The following is a 19,034-nucleotide window of genomic DNA, read 5'->3' on the forward strand; positions in this document are numbered from 1 at the left end:
TATAGCAGTAATGTCCTCTGTTGAGTTGGCTAAAAAGTTCGTTCGGGTTTTTCCATAAGACATTATGGAAAAACCCGAACGAACTTTTTGACCAACTCAATACAAAGGAGACTTCAAAGTAACAGCTGAATAAGTAACAGTGCACAAATTGCTCTGACATATTCTTCCTTTTATCTCATACTCTTCTTTTTGTTTCTTGCATCTTCTTTTGTTTTCTCAGCCTTTCCTGTCTTTTAGTTCCATCTCAATGCTCTGATGCATGCCCAAGTGGGGCAGGATTTGGTAAACATTGTTAAGGATGGAGAATTCCAGGCTGTTCCTTGTCTTGTCACATCCTGAGTCTGACTGAGTCAAAAATAAAAGTATTCTGTTCTTAATTTCTGCCACCTTCTTGCTGCAGTTTTCACAAAGGCCTGGTTGAAATGGTTGCAACTCAGAGGTGAGAAGGATCCACTGGGCTTGTCATGCCCCTCAGAAATCAGCACTGTGAGGGATTCTAGAGGGAGGAAGCATAATGCATGTCAGGCTTATGGCTACCTTAGGATACCTTCCCAGGTGAGGTGAGATGGTTGAAAAAGAGGTTTGGAAACTAGCATTGGTAAAAGTCCGTGCAGGGACACAGAGGTCTGGGTGAGGAGGAACAGGTGAATGTCCTGGCTTGCAGGCAAAGCAGGGTTTTGGTAAAGCTTGGGAATAGGCAACGGTTCATTGTCCAGGAACACACTGGCAATCAGCACCAAGCAAATCCAGTGAGAACCACACAGACTGCAGGCCACAGGAAAAATAGAAGCACAGTGAGACTTCTGTCTAGAAAGTGCTCTGATGTGAGGCAGGACGTCAAGCAGGACACTCCACGGATCACTCAAAGCAGAAACCAGTGAACAGGAACTGGGTTACTAGGCAAGAACTGCTTAACAAGGAAAAGGCAAGAGCTGGTTATAAAAACATGTTATATAAAAGAAAACGAATTATAAAAAACAAATAATGCTAGTCTAGAGAAATATCGAGGACTACAAGACTGACATTATCAAACTACTGAATTCCTGGATAGGATTCTTTAAAGAGCTCCCTACATTTGATTCCAGAATCTGTGGCAGGGCGAGCATGTAGGTCACAGAGCTTAATTAGCATTTGGTTTGGGCATCTGAGGAATGCAGGACAGAGAAATGCTTCAGCTTCCGTAAGGCTTCCATTGAATTGTTGCCACTTGTTCTAGCCAGGTGATTTCTGTTATTTCTAACTGCACCTAAGGAAATTTTCAAATGATAAATTGGGCCTGAAATTCTACTTTTGGGTTTAGTCTCATGAGGGGAAAGTTTGTTTAACTTTGAACTTCAAATCTTAAACATAGATTAATTTATGTCATGAGGCCAAATCATCATTTATTTCTTTGAAAATGCTATTTTATATATTAAAATTTAAATATTTTATCAAGGCTTTTATTAACAAGATATATCTCACAACAAAAAACTAGCCCTTAATCTAATATAAAAATAAATGTAAAATAATAAATACATATTCTTTATTACATATTTTTATATTATATATTAATAGAATAAATTTTCCTTATTAATATATGTATTCTTTTGAGTCTAATTTTTTTCTCTCAGCATCATTTGAAATTCACCTGTAATATGGAAACATGTTTATAGTTCATTTATTCTCATTGTTGTGTAGTATTTCATTTGGCAGATGTGCCAGAATTCATTTATATTGATGAGCATTTGGGTAGTTTCTGACTTAGGGCTATTGTGAATAGTGCTGCTATGAACACTTCAGTGCATGTTTTTTTGGAAAATATGTAAATGTATTTCTGTCAAGTGGAGTGGAATTCTGGGCCATAGGTTATGCTCATGTCAGTTTTAGGGGAAGCTGACAAATAAGCAGTGCTTGAGAGTCTGAGTTTTTCTATGTCCTCGTCAACACTTATTTTCTGTTTTTATTATTTTAGCCATTCTGGAGCCTGTGTACTGATGTTGTTTTGGGTTTTAACTTTTATTTCTTTGATGACTGGTGAGCTGAGCAGCTTTTTCTATGTTTATTAAATAGTTGAATATAATCTTTTTTTTTGATTTGCTTCAGATTTTTTGCATTTTTATGTTTGGTTGCCTTTTTCGTTTGTTTTTTGATTTTGAGTTCTTTATGTAATTTTATATGAGTCTTTTGTTGAATATACATGGCATAAATGTATTCTCCCACTCTCTGTGGTTGCCTTTTCATCCTTAGTGGTCTTTTTTGATAAGCAAGAGTAATTAATTTTAACATAGTTAAATTTATCTATTTTTTTGTCATTGTTGGTGTGTTTATATCCTATTTAAGAAATCTTTGTTTACTGTAAGGTTCAAAAGATGTTCCCTGTTTTTCTCTAAATGTTTCATTGATTTACTTCCCAAATTTACATCTGATAACCATTTTGTATTTACTTTTTGTGAATGGTATGAGGTAGAGCGTCAAGATATTTCCACACCCCTCATATGGACATTAATTGCCCCAGAACTATTTATTAAAGACACCATCTTTGCCCCACTGTATTGTAGTGATGTATTTTGACATGACATTTCTAGAGGAATTTTTAAAAGAAAGACATGTTCAAGGTACATGCCATTACCTTTCCCATTGTTACTTAAACTTTTTTTGACTTATCCTAAATTGTAGATTGCAACAAAAAAAACCTTAGCTAGTAATGTGTCAAAATTATAAGGCCATGGTGTCAAAGCGTTGCTGGATTGCTTAGCTTTTAGAAGCCAAACATCCTGTCTTTCTCAGACACAGTCTGTTTCCTTATCACTATTCTTCCAGTCAATTATCTAATTTCATTTAATTTGCCTTTCTAACTCACAGAATAGCTACTTCCTTTATTTGAAAGAGAAAAAAAATTAAGAAATATATAAATATTCATATTAAGCCTTTGGAAACATTAAAAAAAAGAAAAGCTTGCTTTTTTTGTACTCCTTTCCTCAGTTTTCTTTGTTGGGTACTACAATCTCTCTCTCTCTTTCTCTCTCTCTCTATATATACACGCGTATATATAAATATATATATATTTATTTATATATATACACACACATATATGTATATGTATATATATGTATATATAAATATATATTTGCAAAAGATGCTCTTGTTTTAATCACAGTCTTGGACAAAATTGGACTAGTGGCTTTAGGCCACTAACTATTTCAAACACAACATTTCTTTCATAAAAGACTGCATCCTTGTAATGGACAAAATATTTTTTTTAAAAGTCAAAATGTCTTAAATATAAAATATTGTGTTCCTATGTCTGACTGAAAGTTTTTACTTAAATATACTCAACAAATGTATATTGACTGAAATTTACTCTATACTCTAAAGATTGTGACAATCCATCTCTGTATGTATGTTTATAAACATACATACATATATATTCACATAAGCACATATAAAAGACTTTTATTCAAGGAAAATATAATCAAAATGTATTTCTGTGCATACATTTATATGCAATTTTATACACATGCATATTATTTTCTAAGTATTGATATGTGCTTAGAGTCTTTTTTTAATGTTTTAAACTCTAAATTCCTAAGGGAGCCTGGCTTTAAAATAGTTCTCTTTGCACATTTATCACAACACCAATATATGTAATAAATGATTTTTATGTCAATTCTTGAGGTTAAGCCTCAAGGTTAGATCCATAACTGAGTCAATAAAACATTTTTACTTTCATGCTAGATTGTTATAGTTTAATTTTATCTCCAGGAAAATAGTACATACAAAACTAATTTTAATCTTAAGTCTTATTCCACTGTATGACCTAAAATTTAAATTCATAAGTTGTAATGTCAACACTAAGAAAACACATTTGGCATAGAGTGATTTTAATAGCAGCCTAGGAGATGTGATAACATTAGACCTTGAGGAAGTTAAATTACCCAGAGCAGAAAACGATGAATCACTTGTTAGGTCAAACCTCTTCTCCAGCTGAAAATTCACAACGGGAAAATGAAGTGTATGAAGAAGACTGATTCTCGGCAACATTGATGGTAGACCTGTCAGAGTGGAAATAAAGACTTAACGATTCTGAAGACACAAAGGCAATAACTTTAGCTGTTTAAACCTAGCCAGAAGACACAGGCTGAGAACAAAAGGTGGCTGTTATTTCATCCCAGGGGATTAGAACTATTTCGTCTGTGGATAGTAGAGATCCAGGGACTATAAGTCAGCAGAGCAGTATGTATGGTCTATTGCAATGGTCAGTAAGTAATATTTTATAGAGTTAAACTCACAGATGCTAAGATTGATCAGGTGTGTGAAACACATGGACATTACTCCTGGAATTATTAGCAGTCACCTGCAATTTAAAATGGAGTTTCACAGGAGACCATAAAATAGACGTAAATGCTATGAGCACTTACATGATAAAGTTTTCATTGCTAACATGACAATTAAATCAGACAATGAACAAAAGCCTTGGCTGTGCTAGTTATCTGGCTAATAAATTCTAGTCAGTCTCAAGTAACAACCTTAACCTTAAGGTTCTACTGTCTCCTAGGGTCTCTTAGGCATATTGGTTTGTATTGAGTGGGAAGCAGGAAAACTGCAGCTTTCCCAGAGGTTTTAGCTCATGGCATGGGGAAACATAACATCCCTGTTAGGTGATGGATTTTTGTGCCACTCTCCCTGATCTAGGGATTAAGATCTATCCTGGGTGTAGTTGACCCCATATTTATTGGAAAATCTAACCAGGACATAAAAGGGGCTTTGCCCATGAGTATTCTGGCTTTAAAAACAAAAAGACATCGAAGATTTTTTTTTCTAGCACAGAATTCCAAATTTTTATTTGTTAATATAGGCTTCCAAGTCTTATGGCTTTCTATTTACAATTAAGATGATTATGAGGGCTTCCCTGGTGGCGCAGTGGTTGAGAATCTGCCTGCCAGTGCAGGGGACACGGGTTCGAGCCCTGGTCTGGGAAGATCCCACATGCCGCGGAGCAGCTGGACCCGTGAGCCACAACTACTGAGCCTGCGCGTCTGGAGCCTGTGCTCCGCAACAAGAGAGGCCGCGATAGTGAGAGGCCCGCGCACCGTGATGAAGAGTGACCCCCGCTTGCCACAACTAGAGAAAGCCCTCGCACAGAAACGAAGACCCAACACAGCCATAAATTAATTAATTAATTAATTTTTAAAAAATTGCAGTTATAAAAAAAAAAAAGGTGATTATGAAACATATTGTTAAGGCATCAATAGAAGTGAGGTCAATCAGATACAGAAAGTCGTATGTCTTTCAGAGGAACCATATGGGGAGGGAATATGCTACTGTTCTGACTGTAATGTTATTTTGAATATTTTTTTTATTTTTAACTTATAAAATGACCACATGTTAAAAATGATCTGTAAGGCATAATACAGAGATGATGGAGAGTATACTTTGAGACAAGGAGTAGAACGGCACTGATGCTTTCCTGTTTATTCTTTACAGGATTTTACATAATTCATTGACTTTAAGTGAATTGTAACCTACCTCCGTCTTTGTGATTTCTTGAGATAGGGAAAGCATCCTATCTAGAGCACCCAGGGAAAACTCCCATGAATTTTAGCTTAGCTCAGACACTCAAATTTAATTTTTGGTATTTTCTCATCTCTTCAGGGAAACAAAGTGTCATAGTCACATGAAACACAGAATGGGCGGTAAAATGAACCATTTAGGTGAATCCTAACAGTTTTCTGCAAAGTAAGCCATCTTTACAGAGTACCTGAGTCGTCTGTAAGTTATTTCATTTTGTAGAAAATTTCACGGTTACAGAGCAATTTCTGGAATAGTCAACTTGAACAAATGCTTTCTAGCAGCAAACAAATTCATTTGACCAAGAAAAGTGCTGCTAGAGATAAGCCACACCATCTTGTTTCCAGTTCTCATTGGAGAACGAGTGAATAATCCATAGGCCCACCTAGAAACTCAGCTTTAGCTGAGGGACTCCAACATATCCACTGATACACCAGGTAATAGAACCAAGACAATGAAGTATGGACAGTGAGTTTTTTGCTAGAAAAATCTAAACTTAAGTGGACAACTGATGCAGGAGGACTGAGAGGGGACAGAAAGGACCATGAGTTTAAAAAGACTATACAGAGAAGAATAAAATGAAAATTTATTTTTTCTGGTTTTATTGAGATATAATGACATAATGTATTAGTTTAAGTTGTGCAACATAATTATTTGATATACATATATATTGCTAAATGATTACCACTTAAGTTTAAGTAACATCTATCACCTCACACACCTTGCAAGTTTTTCTTGTAATGAGAACTTTTAAGATCTAAACTTAGAAAACTTCAAATATACAATACAATATTGCTAACTATAGTCACCATGCTATATATTACATCCCCAGAACTTATTTATCCTATAACTGGATTTTGTACTTTTTGAGCACCTTCACACATTTCTCCCACCTACCCCCTGCCTCTGGCAACCATCAGCTTGTTCACTTTTTCTGTGAGTTTAATTTTTCAGATTCCACATATAAGTGAGGTCATACGATATTTGTTTATCTCTAACTTATTTCATTTAACGTAATACCCTCAAGGTCCATCCATGTTGTTGCAAATGGCAGAACTCCTTCCTTATTATGGCTGAATAATATTCCATTGTATACATATATATACCACAATTTTTTAATCTATTCACGTATCAATAGATAGTTGTTTCCACGCTGTGACTACAGTAAATAATACTGCAATGAACATGGGGGAACAGAAAACTCTTTGAGATCGTGATTTTGTTCCCTTTGGCTATATACCCAGAAGTGGGATTGCTAGATCATGTGGTATTTTTAACTTTTTGAGTAACCTCTACACTGTTTTTCCTACTGGCTGCATCATGTTACATCCCAATCAACAGTGCACAAGGGTTTCCACTTCTCCACATCCTAACCAGCACTTGCTATCTCTTGTCTCTTTGATGATAGCTATTCCTACAAGTATAAGATAATATCTCATTATGGTTTTGATTAGCCTTCTGGGATGATTAGCTCTTTTCATGTACCTGTTGGCCATTTGCATGTCTTATTTGGAAAAATGTTTATTCAAATCCTCTGCCCATGTTTTAAATCAGATTGCTTGGGTTTTTTTGCTATTGAGTTGTCTGAGTTTCTTATCTACTAACCCCTTGCCAGATATATAATTTGCAGATATTTCTCCCATTTCATATGTTGCCTTTGCATTTTGTTGATGGTTTCCTTTGTTGTGCAGAAGTTTTTTAGTTTGATGTCATCCCATATGTTTATTTTTTATTTTATTATCTCTGTTTTTGGTGTCTAAGCCAAAAAAGTCATTGCCAGGAGTGATAACAAGGAATTTACCTCTGTTTTCTTCTAGAATTTTTATGGCTTCAGTTCTTATATTCAAGTCTTTAATCCATTTTAAGTTGATTTTGTGTATGGTGTAAGATAAGGATCCAATAACATTCCTTTGCATGTGGCTGTCCAGTTTTCCCAACACCATTTATTGAAGAGATTATTCTTTCCCAATTGTATATTCTTAGCTACTTTGTTGAAAATTAATTGACCATATATATATGGATTTCTTTTTGGGCTCTGTATTCTGTCCCATTGATCTATGTGTCTGTTTTTTTAAATTCAAGTATAGTTTTTTACAATATTATATTGGTTTTAGGTATACAACATAGTGATATATTTTTATAGATTATACTTCATATAAAGTTATAAAATATTGCCTATATTCCCAGCGCTGTATATTACAACATTGTATCTTATTTTAGACCTAGTAATTTGTACCTCTTAATCCCCTTCCCCTATCTAGTTCCTTCCCCCACCCCTCTTTCCTGTGGTAAACACTTGTTTGTTCTCTGTATCTGTGAGTCTGTTTCTGTTTTGTTATATTCGTTCATTTGTTTTATTTTTTGATTCCACATGTAAGTGAAAACATACAGTATTTGTCTTTCTCTGTATGACAGTTCACTAAGCATAATATCCTCTAGGTCCAGATATGTTGTTGCAAATGACAAAATTTTATTCTTTTTTATGGCTGAGTAATATTCCGTTGTATGTATGTGTATATGTTTGTGTTTATATATATAATCTTCTTTATCTATTCATCTGTTGATACAAACTTAGGTTGCTTCCATATATTGGCTATTGTAAATAATGCTGCCATAAACATTGCTGTGCATATATCTTTTCAAATTAGTGTTTTTGTTTCTTCAAAAACAGTGGTTAGAGGTCATGAAGTAGGTGGTAATGCCTTAACCACATGAATATTGTCAGGCCTGAGAGGCTCTGCCATTCTTGTCAGGGGCAGTGCTAATCTTCTCTCCTTTTATACAACACTCTATGTGTCTGTTTTTATGCCAATATCATACTGTTTTGATTACTATAGTTTTATAACATAATTTGAAATCAGGAAGTGTGATGCCTCCTGCTTTGTTCTTTTTCAAGATTTCTTTAGCTATTTGGTGTGTTTTGTGGTTCCATAAGCTTTAAGATTATTTTTTTTTCAACTTCTGTGAAAAATCCCGTTGGAATTTTCTTAGGGATTGCATTGAATCTGTAGATTGCTTTGAGTAATATGGGCATTTTGACAATGTTATGAACATGGGATATCTTTCCATTTATTTGTGTCTTCTTCAATTTATTTTATTAATGTCTTACAGTTTTAAATAAACAGACTTTTCACCTCCTTGGTTAAATTTATTTCTAGACATTTTATTCTTTTTGATGCAATTGTAAATGAGATAATTTTCTTAATTTCTCTTTCTGATAGTTGTTAGAGTATAGAAACACAACTGATTTTTGTATATTGATTTTGTATCCTGCAACTTTACTGAAAATCATTTATTAGTTCCAGTAGTTTTTAGTGGAGTCTTTACGGTTTTCTGTATATAATATCATGTTATCTGCAAATAGAGACAGTTTTACTTCTTCCTCTCCAATTGGATGCCTTTTATTTATTTTTCTTGCCTAATTGCTCTGACTAGGACTTCCAGTACTATGTTGAATCAAAGTGGCAAGAGTGGGCATCCTTGTCTTGTTCCTTTTCTTAGAGGAAAAGCTTTCAGCTCTTCACCATTTAGTATGATGTTAGCTGTAGGCTTGTCATATATGGCCTTTATTATGTTGAGGTATGTCCCTCTATACCCACTTTGCTGAGAGTTTTTATCATGAATGGATGTTGAGTTTCATCAAATACTTTTTCTGCATCTATTGAGATGTTCATATGATTTTTATCCTTCATTGCCTATGGTGATATATCACATTGATTGATTTACAGATATTAAACCATCCTTGCATCCCTGGAATAAATCCCACTTGATCATGTTGTATGATCCTTTTAATGTGCTGTTGAATTTGGTCTGCTAATATTTTGTTGAGGAGTTTTGCATCTGTGTTCATCAGGGATATTGGCCTATAATTTTCTTTTCTTGTGGAATCCTTTTCTGGCTTTGGACAGGGTAATGCTGGCCTAATAAAATGAGTTTGGAAGTAGTCCCTCCTCTTCAGTTTTTTAGAAGAGTTTGAGAAGATTTGATATTAGTTCTTCTTTAAATGTTTGGTAGAAGTCACCAGTGAAGGCATTTTGATCCTGGAGTTTTCTTTGTCAGTGGTTTTTGGTTACTAAATCAATCTCCTTACTGGAAATTTGTCTTTTCAGATTTTTTGTTATTACTTTCTGATTTCAATCTTGATAGATTGTATGTTTCTAGGAATGTATCTATTTCTTCTAGATTGTCCATTTTGTTGGTGTATACTTTTTCATATTAACATCTATGATTTTTTGTATTTCTGTGATATAAATTGTAGTGTCTCTACTTTCATTTCTAATTTTATCTGTTTTAGTTCCCTCTCCCCCGCTTTGGTGAATCTAGCTAAAGGTTTGTCAGTTTTTTCAAAAAAACAGCTCTTAGTTTCATTGATCTTTTCTGTGATCTTTTCTATTGTCTTTTCAGCGTCTATTTCATTAATTTCCACTCTGATTTTTATGTGCTTCTTTATACTATCTTTGGGCTTTGTTTATTCTTCTTTTTCTAGTTCCTTGAGGGGTGAAGTTAGGTTTTTAATTTGAGCTCTTTCTTTTTTCTTAATGTAGGCCTTTACTGTTATGAACTTCTGTCTTAGAACTGCTTTTGTTGCATCCCATAATTTTTGGTATGTTGTGTTTCCATGTTCATTTGTCTCAAGACATTTTTTGATATCTCTGTTTTGATTTTTTTCTTTGACCTATTGGTTGTTCATGTTGTTTAATCTCCACATATTTGTGAATATTCTACTTTTGTTTTAGTAATTGATTTCTAGTTTCATATCATTGTGTTTGGGAAAAAATGCTTAATATGATTTTAATCTTTTTAAATTGACTGGTTTTTTGGTTTTGTTTTGTTTTTTTTTTTTTTTTGGCTGTGTTGGGTCTTCATTTCTGTGCGAGGGCTTTCTCTAGTTGTGGCAAGTGGAGGCCACTGTTCATCACAGTGCGCGGGCCTCTCACTATCGCGGCCTCTCTTATTGCGGAGCACAGGCTCCAGACACGGTGGCTCAGTAGTTGTGGCTCACGGGCCTAGTTGCTCTGCGGCATGTGGGATCTTCCCAGACCAGGGCTCGAACCCATGTCCCCTGCATTAGCAGGCAGACTCTCAACCACTGTGCTATCAGGGAAGCCCCAAATTGACTTGTTTTATGGCCTGGCATAGGATCTATCATGGAAAATGTTCCATGTGTGCCAGAGAAGAATGTGTATACTGCTGCTGTTGGGTATAATGTTTTATAAATATCTCTTAAGTCTGTCTGGTCTAACGTGCAGTTTAAGTCTAATGTTTTCTTACTGCTTTTCTTTTTGGATGATGTACCCATCATTTAAAGTGGGGTATTGAAGTCCCCTACTAGTATTGTATTATTGTCTATTTCTCTCTTTAGGTCTGTTAGTATTTGCTTTATATATCTAGGTGTGTCTATGTTGGGTGCATAAATATTTACAAATGTTATGTCCTCTTATTGGATTAATCCCTTTAGCAATATATAATGACCTTTTTGCTTATTATTAGTCTTTGATTTAAAGCATTGTTTTGTCTAATATAAGTTTGGCTATCTCTGCTCTCTTTTGGTTTCCATTTGGAAGAATATCTTTTTCCATCCCTTTACTTTCAGTCTATGTGTGTCCTTAAAGTGAAATGAGTATCTTGTAGGCAGCATATATTTGGGTCTTGATTTTTTATCCATTCAGCAAATCTGTGTACTTTGATTGAAGAAATAGCCCATTTACATTTAAAGTAATTATTGATAGGTATGTATTGCCATTTTGTCAATTGTTTTCTGGCTGTTTTATTTCCTTTCCTCCTTTCTTCTTCCCTTGCTCTCTTACATGGTGATTTGATGATTTTCTGTAGTGGTATGCTTAGATTCTTTTCTATTTGTCTTTTGTGTACCTACTATAGGTTTTTCTTTGTGGTTACCATGTAGCTTATATAAAACATATTTCTAACAGTTTATTTTAAGCTGATAACAACTTAACTTCAGATGCATACACAAGGTCTACATTTTAACTCTCCCCCGGTGCATTTCATGTTTTGATGTCACAATTTACATCTTTTAGCTTGTGAACTCATTAACAAATTATTGTAGTTATGGTTATTTTTAATACTTTTGTCTTTTAACCTTCATACTAGATTTATAATTTACCCACAGCCATTGCACATTAGAGTATTTTGAATTCAACTTCATATTTACCTTTAGCAGTGAGATTTATACTTTCATATGTTTTCCTGTTACTAATTAGCATCCTTTTGTTTCTGCTTGAAGAAGTCCCTTTAACATTTCTTGTAAGGTTGTTCTAGTGGTGATGAACTCCTTCAGTTTTTGTCTGTCTGAACAACTCTTTACCTCGTTTTAAATTCTGAAGGACAGCTTTTCTGGGTAGAGCCTTCTTGGTTGGTAGGGTTTTTTTTTTTTCAGCACTTTGAATTTATTCTGTGGTTATTCCCCTTAAATACATTGAAATCTCCTTCCTAATGACTTAAGAAGCACTCACACCACACTGATACGCTGATCTGGTTGTTACCAGTTGGAAAAAATATAAATGAACATCTCTTCTTCTCTCTCCCTAGTCTGTTCTCTCCTTTCTTCTTCCTGTGTGTTGCTTATAAGTAAGGACCTGATAGATATTACTGTTGCAGTTGTAACTAGTCTTTTCAAATCTATAATAATAAGGTTAAGGAGAGAATTTATTTCAAAACGTATACAATTAAATCAAGATTTCTATAGTAGGCATTGTGAAAGAAATTAAGTCATGTGTGGTTTTATACAAAGTTTTGAATATTTAAAGTATAGTACATGAGAAACTTAAAACAGGATCACAATATCTGTATTGTCATTTAACCCAGTTAAGGAAAATAATAAATATTTTGACTGCAAAAAAAAAAACAAACAACTTTTTTTGGGGCTGTAAAGTTTCTGCTGAAAAATTTGGTGATAGTCTTTTGGGTATTCCCTTGTATATAAAAAGTTGCTTTTCACTTACTGCTTTTAAGATTCTCTCCTTGTTTTTAACTTTTGACAATTTAGTTATAATGTGTCTTGGTGTGGTTCTCTTTGGTTTTTCTTTTTGGGGACTTTCTGGGCTTCCTGGATCTGCATCTCTTTCTTCCCCCAGGTTAGGGAAGTTTTCAGCCATTATTTCTTTGAATAAGCTTTCTACCCCATTCTCTCTCTCTTCTCCTTCTGTGACCCCTATAAAGTGACTACTGGTCTATTTATGTTGTCCCATGTGTCCCTTGAGCTATTGTCACTCTTTTCATTTTGCTCCTCTGGATTAATTTCACTGCCCTGTCTTTGCATTCACTAATTCTTTCTTCAGCCTGATATAGTCTAGTGTTGAACTCCTCTAATGAATTTTTCACTTTAGTTATTGTATTCTTCAGCTCTCTGATTTCTGTTTGGTACACTCTTATATTTTCTATCTCTTAGTCAAAATTCGCACTTTGTTCATGCATTGTTTTCCTGACCTCAGTGAGCATCCTTGTGACCATTATTTTGAACCCTTTATTGGGTAAATCACTTATCTCCATTTCATTAAAGTCTATTTTTGGAGTTTTATCTTGTTCTTTTATTGGTATCATATCTCTCTGTTTCTTTATTTTCCTTGACTCTCTTGTTGGCTTCTGCACATTAGATAAAACAGTCACCTCTTCCAGTCTTGACAGAAAGGTCTCATGCAGGAGATGAAATTTATTGCTTAGCCCAGTCCAAGTTCTTTATTGTCTCTCAAACAATTGTGATTGTCCAGACTACCTTCTTTGTTCTTAGTAGGTCTCAGTAGTGGAGGGCATGCCAAAACCTGTCCATGTCCCAGTGGGGAGGATCTCAGACCTAGGTGTAGGCTGATCGGAAGCCAAAACCTCAGGCAGTAGCTTTTGAAGTAGGCCTGTTTCAGGGAAAGACTGAAGGATGGGCTTTTCTGTCTGTCCCCTATGGGCTGAGTTCAGGAGGAATAGCTGGTTAAGAATTCATCTGTTTGCTAAAGTTGTACGAGGCCTGTGAACATAAGCCCCACTGGCCACCAGAGCCAGGTGATCAAGGTGCATCCCCTGGTAGTAGTTGCAAAAACCAGGGTACCAGACATGTGATAATTTCCCTCTAAGGAGACACTGGTGTCCTATTGTAGGCCAGAGGGAAAATTCAGAGGTGGTGCCCCTCACCATGACCCCCAGTCTCCCAAGTCTCTGGGGAGGCTCACAGTCAGCCCCTATATATGTGCTAAATCAGAAGCTTGACCGTTAAACAGCAGCTTTTGAAGTACACAAATAGGCCTGTTTTAAGGAAAAACTGGGAGTAGGAGTTTTGGTCTGTTCCCTCTGTGCTGAGCTCTGGGAGGATAGCCTCAGCAAGGCCTCGTGGGCCCATCAAGAATTGTTTCTTTCTGCTATGGTCTTATGGGTCTCATGGATGCAAGCAGGCCCTGTTGGCTTTCAGAGCTAGGTATTCTGAGGGCCCATCCTCCACGTGGAAGTTTAAAAAATTGGGGCCCTGTATGTTGGTCCAAACCTCTCACTCTTCAGGAAGAAGCTGGCAGTTGGAAGTTCCCTCCTAATTGCATGTTGCTGTATTAGGGATGGGGTGTATGGCAAGAGTGTGTCTCAGCCTCTCCAACCATTTTGATGTGAGTATTTTCTTGTTTACCCAATGCATGTGATATGAGTCTCTCAGCCAGGTTCTAGATTTCTTTCAGAGGGAATTGCTCCATGCGTAGCTGTAGATTTGGTGTGTCAATAGAAGAAAGAAAGTTCAGGAGTCTCCTATGTCGCTATTTTGGACCAGAACTCTGAAAATTTATAAAAATCAAAGAAAGGGGTTTTGCGGCATCTTGTTAGAGAAATAAAAATGGAAATATAACCTTTCAGTAAAAATGCTTTTAAAATTATGGATTTTTTTGTGACAAATGCTTAAAAAGAAACAACTTTTGGCACAGAATTACTAATAATAGGACTAACAGCAAAAATGTACACTGTAGTAGTAATAGCAGTTCCGGCAGTAGCATATACTCCAGTCATTCCTGTTTAGGTATATACTTGGTTGCGTATAAAGGAATTATTTTGGTTACCTCTTTTCTGAACTATTAAATATCGTTGTCCATATGTAAAATTCCTGTCACCCTTCAAAGCCTAATTCCAAATGACACCTCCTCTCTTGCCTTTATTGATCTAATCCGGATCCTTCCCATTTAGAGATCCTTAGGCATCCTCTACGATAGTGTTCAACTTCTTATGTTATAAGTCATTGTTACATGTCTTTGTCTTCCTCATATCTTATGTCATGTTTATGACCTTTCTTAATGTCTTGTTTGTATCTTCAATATTGGGCAGTGTATAGGACATTGAGTTGCCCGATAAATGTTCATTAGATTACTAAATAGATTGAAAAATGTCTCTTCTCTAGACTGGCACCTAATTTTTTAAATAATTCTCTTTTTGACTCAGAGTAATTTGATCAGTGAATAAATATTAAGTACCTAGAATTTTCAGGCACTCTGCTACTCTAGTGTGTTCACCATAAGTATCTTTGACTTTTTTCTTACCTTTTCCATTTTTTTTTTCTTCCATGTTTCTTTCATTGGCAAATACTGAACTGTTCATTTGTCCTTTGTCTTTATTCATATTCTCTTTACAAGCTGGCATAAAATAAGTACCCCAAAATGAAAATAAAAGCTAATACTTCTTTTCAAAAATAAGTATTAGTACCTAAAATTTCCATCTTCTCTGTGTATGAATGTGTGTGTGTCTGTGTGTATGTTTTACTGTTTTCTCTTGTAATATCCCTAAAGACTGAATCTGCTGTAATTAGAAGTAAGATTCTGAATCTTCTTTATATAAAAGTAAAGCTTGGTGTATAAGAAAAAAGATACACAGCCTTCAATTCATTCATTTAACAAAGATATATTGATGACTTACTATTTGTAAGAAACTAGAAGCATGCAAAAGGCCTAGGTTTTATCCTTGGAGATCATTTGATTCCCTGCCTCTCCCTTTTTTTTGCAATAATGGAATATGCAATAATTTTGGTTCCATTTATTTATTTTCTCATTCCTTTGGCCTTTATCTCTTCATAAATGGAAAATATTTAGAATTTATTGTTTATAAAACTGAGTCCTGGAAGAACTTTAAGTCTTCTTTTCAGCTGTCACTTACAAGGCAAAGCAGAACCTCCAGTTCCTGTAAGGAGAGGGAAGTTTGTTCTATGTACCTTTTAATATCTGTATGTTTATTTGGTGGGAACTCCTAAAATATTTGGGAAAGTGCTCAAAATTTCCTGGGTATTTGCCAAAATATTTCCAATTCCACTGCATGCTTACCACGCAATGCAGAATCAATCAGCCATTTTTCAGCTTAGTCAAGAGAATATTTGTAGTTCCTAAGCCATTAATCGCATTCAGTTTTCACTTGACTTGATTAATGTTCTACATTGATGACCATCTCAGAAGTAAATACACACTTGCCTAGTTTGGCACATTGTCATTTCTAAGGGATTTTATTTATCCGTGTAAATAATTATTCTGCTATATGCTATTGAATTTTGAACCATTCGAATACCTGAACAGAGTGTTTTTAAATTAGTCTATTAGAATTGATTATAACTGAGTAATGAGTCAAACTCAGGTGATACAGCAATTCAATAACTTCAGTTGCCAAAAACCATTTAAAGTTTTTGGCCAAAAGAAGTATACTTATCCTGTTTAAAATAAATCAAAAACTTATTTTAATAACTAAAATTCAATTAAAATTTTTTTAGCAAGCATTTTCTACCATTTTAATTATCTTAAAGATATTTATAAGAATATGGTTTAAAAATTATATGTCTGAAAATTATTTATGCCTGTAGAATTGCTATGTTTGATAAAGTATCTACAAATAACTCAGTCTTTTAAGTGAGTCAGATTAACTTTACATCTCCTTGAAATAAAAAATAATAGACTAGAAAAATAAAAATTCATTTTCCTATTACTAAGAAAGTTGAATGTATAAGGTACTTTAAGCTTTTTCTTTACTGTATTGTATTTTGTAACTTTAATGGGCATAAATTTTTCAGTGCAGAGTACATTTATTGAATATGAAAATAATTATTTTATTTTTAAGATTATTCATTTCATCCATCGCACAATTATTTGGCATATACTACATGCCAGGTGCAGTGCTGGGTACTGGAGATAAAATGCTAAACAAAACCAGACACAGTTTCTACTTTCATGTTGCTTAAATTCTGATGGGCAAGCTGGGCATTAATCAAATAATCACAAACACAATTTTAAAATTATAGCTGTAATACCTGCTAAAGGAATGTGTATGAGCATCCACAGTAGAGAGATTTAACTTATCATGGAGGATGCTATGGTCTGAATGTTTGTGTTCCCTCAAAATTCATATGTTGAAACCTAATCTCCAATATGAACATATTTTGAGGTGGGGATTTTGGAGGTGATTAGGCCATGAGACTGGAGCCCTCATGAATGGGATTAGTACCCTTATAAAAGAGTCTCCATAGAGAACCCTGCCCTTCTGCCATGTGAGGACACAGAGAGAAGACAAGAGTTAACGAAGAGGCAGGCTCTCACCAGACACTGAATCTTTCAGTCCCATGAACTTAAACTTCCCAACTTACAGAACTGTGAGAAATAAACGTTTATTGTTTACAAGGCACCCAGTTTATGGTATTTTTGTTATAGCTGTTCAAATGAATTAAGATAGAGGTCAAGGAAGGCTTCTAAGAGGAAGCATCACTTACACTGACATCGAAGAATTAATAGGCTCCATGGAGCTAGTAGCTCCATCTTTACATTCTTCCAATCTTATACTCCCCAGTAAGGGAGACTTTCTCAACTAAAATTTAAATATTAAGGCTTTAAGTCCTGGTGCCTTAACAAATTCATTGTTTCAAGGCAGTGGATGTATCACTCGTAAACAGTTAACTTTCTTATGCAACATCTTAGCTGGTAATAGTGGGGTACTATTTTGGGGAGAACTGAGAAAGTAGACATTGAAATCATTTTCTATGCTGTGATTCAGAGAGGAATCCCAACTATGAAAGGCTGAGGGAATTCTAAAAATATCCAGATCTAACTCTTAATTGTTTGAGTTATGCCAGATAATCCTCCATGATTCAATCATTATGGCCAGAAGCATGAAATATACAGATTGGCCAGACCTAATGCATCTGAAGGTCATATGCTGGGTGGCTTAAACTACAGAAATGTATTTCCTCACAGTTCTTGAGGCTTAAAGTTTAAGATCTGGATGCCAGCATGGTCAGGTTCTGGTGAGAGCTATCTTCCAGGCTTTCAGATGGCCACCTTCTCTTTGTGTTATCACATGGTGGGAGAGAGATGGCTCTCTCCCCTCCTCTTCTTATAAGGACACTAATCCCACATGGAGAACTCCACCCTCATGACATCATCTAAACTAATTACCTCCCAAAGGCTCTACTTCCAAATACTATCACCTTGGTGGTTAGGGCTTCAACATATAGATTTTGAAGGCACACAAACATTCAGTCTGTAACAATCAAGAAAGGAGTCAAAACTAGCCAATCATATACAAATTGTGAAAGGAGAAATAATGGTTCTGGGAAAGAAATACAAGGCATTGTTAACCACAGAACAGAAAAAGATGTTAGATGCTAAATAGAACAATAAATCTTTACCACACCATATTTAGATCTATTCCATGTCTTTTTTTTTTTAAACATCTTTATTGGAGTATAATTGCTTTACAATGTTGTGTTAGTTACTGCTGTATAACAAAGTGAATCAGCTATGTGTGTACATAGATCCCCATATCCCCTCCCTCTTGCATCTCCCTCCCGCCCTCCCTATCCCACCCCTCTAGGTGATCACAAAGCACTGAGCTGATCTCCCTGTACTATGCAGCTTCTTCCCACTAGCTACCTATTTTACATTTGTTAGTGTATATATGTCAATGCTACTCTCTCACTTTGTTCCAGCTTACCCTTCCCCCTCCCCATGTCCTCAAGTCCATTCTCTATATCTGTGTCTTTATTCCTGTCCTGCCCCTAGGTTCATCAGAACCTTTTTCTTTTTTTTTTTTTATTCCGTATATATGTGTTAGTATACGGTATTTGTTTTTCTCTTTCTGATTTACTTCACTCTGTATGACAGACTCTAGGTCCATCCACCTCACTACAAACAACTCAGTTTCGTTTCTTTTTATGGCCGAGTAACATTCCATTGTATATATGTGCCACATCTTCTTTAACCATTCATCTGTCGATGGACACTTAGGTTGCTTCCATGTCCTGGCTATTGTAAATAGTGCTGCAGTGAACATTGTGGTACATGACTCTTTTTTTTTTTTTTTTTTAATTAATTAATTTATGGTTGTGTTGGGTCTTCGTTTCTGTGCGAGGGCTTTCTCTAGTTGTGGCAAGCGGGGGCCACTCTTCATCGCGGTGCGTGGGCCTCTCACTATCGCGGCCTCTCTTGTTGCGGAGCACAGGCTCCAGACGCGCAGGCTCAGTAGTTGTGGCTCACGGGCCCAGT

At 35.4% G+C, this 19,034-nt stretch overlaps 1 non-coding gene across 1 annotated transcript; it reads right to left on the minus strand.

Moving 5' to 3' along the window:
• Positions 1-8,209: 8,209 nt before the first annotated feature.
• LOC118898610 lies at positions 8,210-8,335 on the minus strand. Its single transcript, XR_005020755.1, has one exon. It is a non-coding gene; the product is annotated as a U6atac minor spliceosomal RNA (small nuclear RNA).
• Positions 8,336-19,034: the final 10,699 nt, after the last annotated feature.

This window comes from Balaenoptera musculus, chromosome 7 (assembly GCF_009873245.2).
Source record: "Balaenoptera musculus isolate JJ_BM4_2016_0621 chromosome 7, mBalMus1.pri.v3, whole genome shotgun sequence".
NCBI lineage: Eukaryota > Metazoa > Chordata > Mammalia > Artiodactyla > Balaenopteridae > Balaenoptera > Balaenoptera musculus.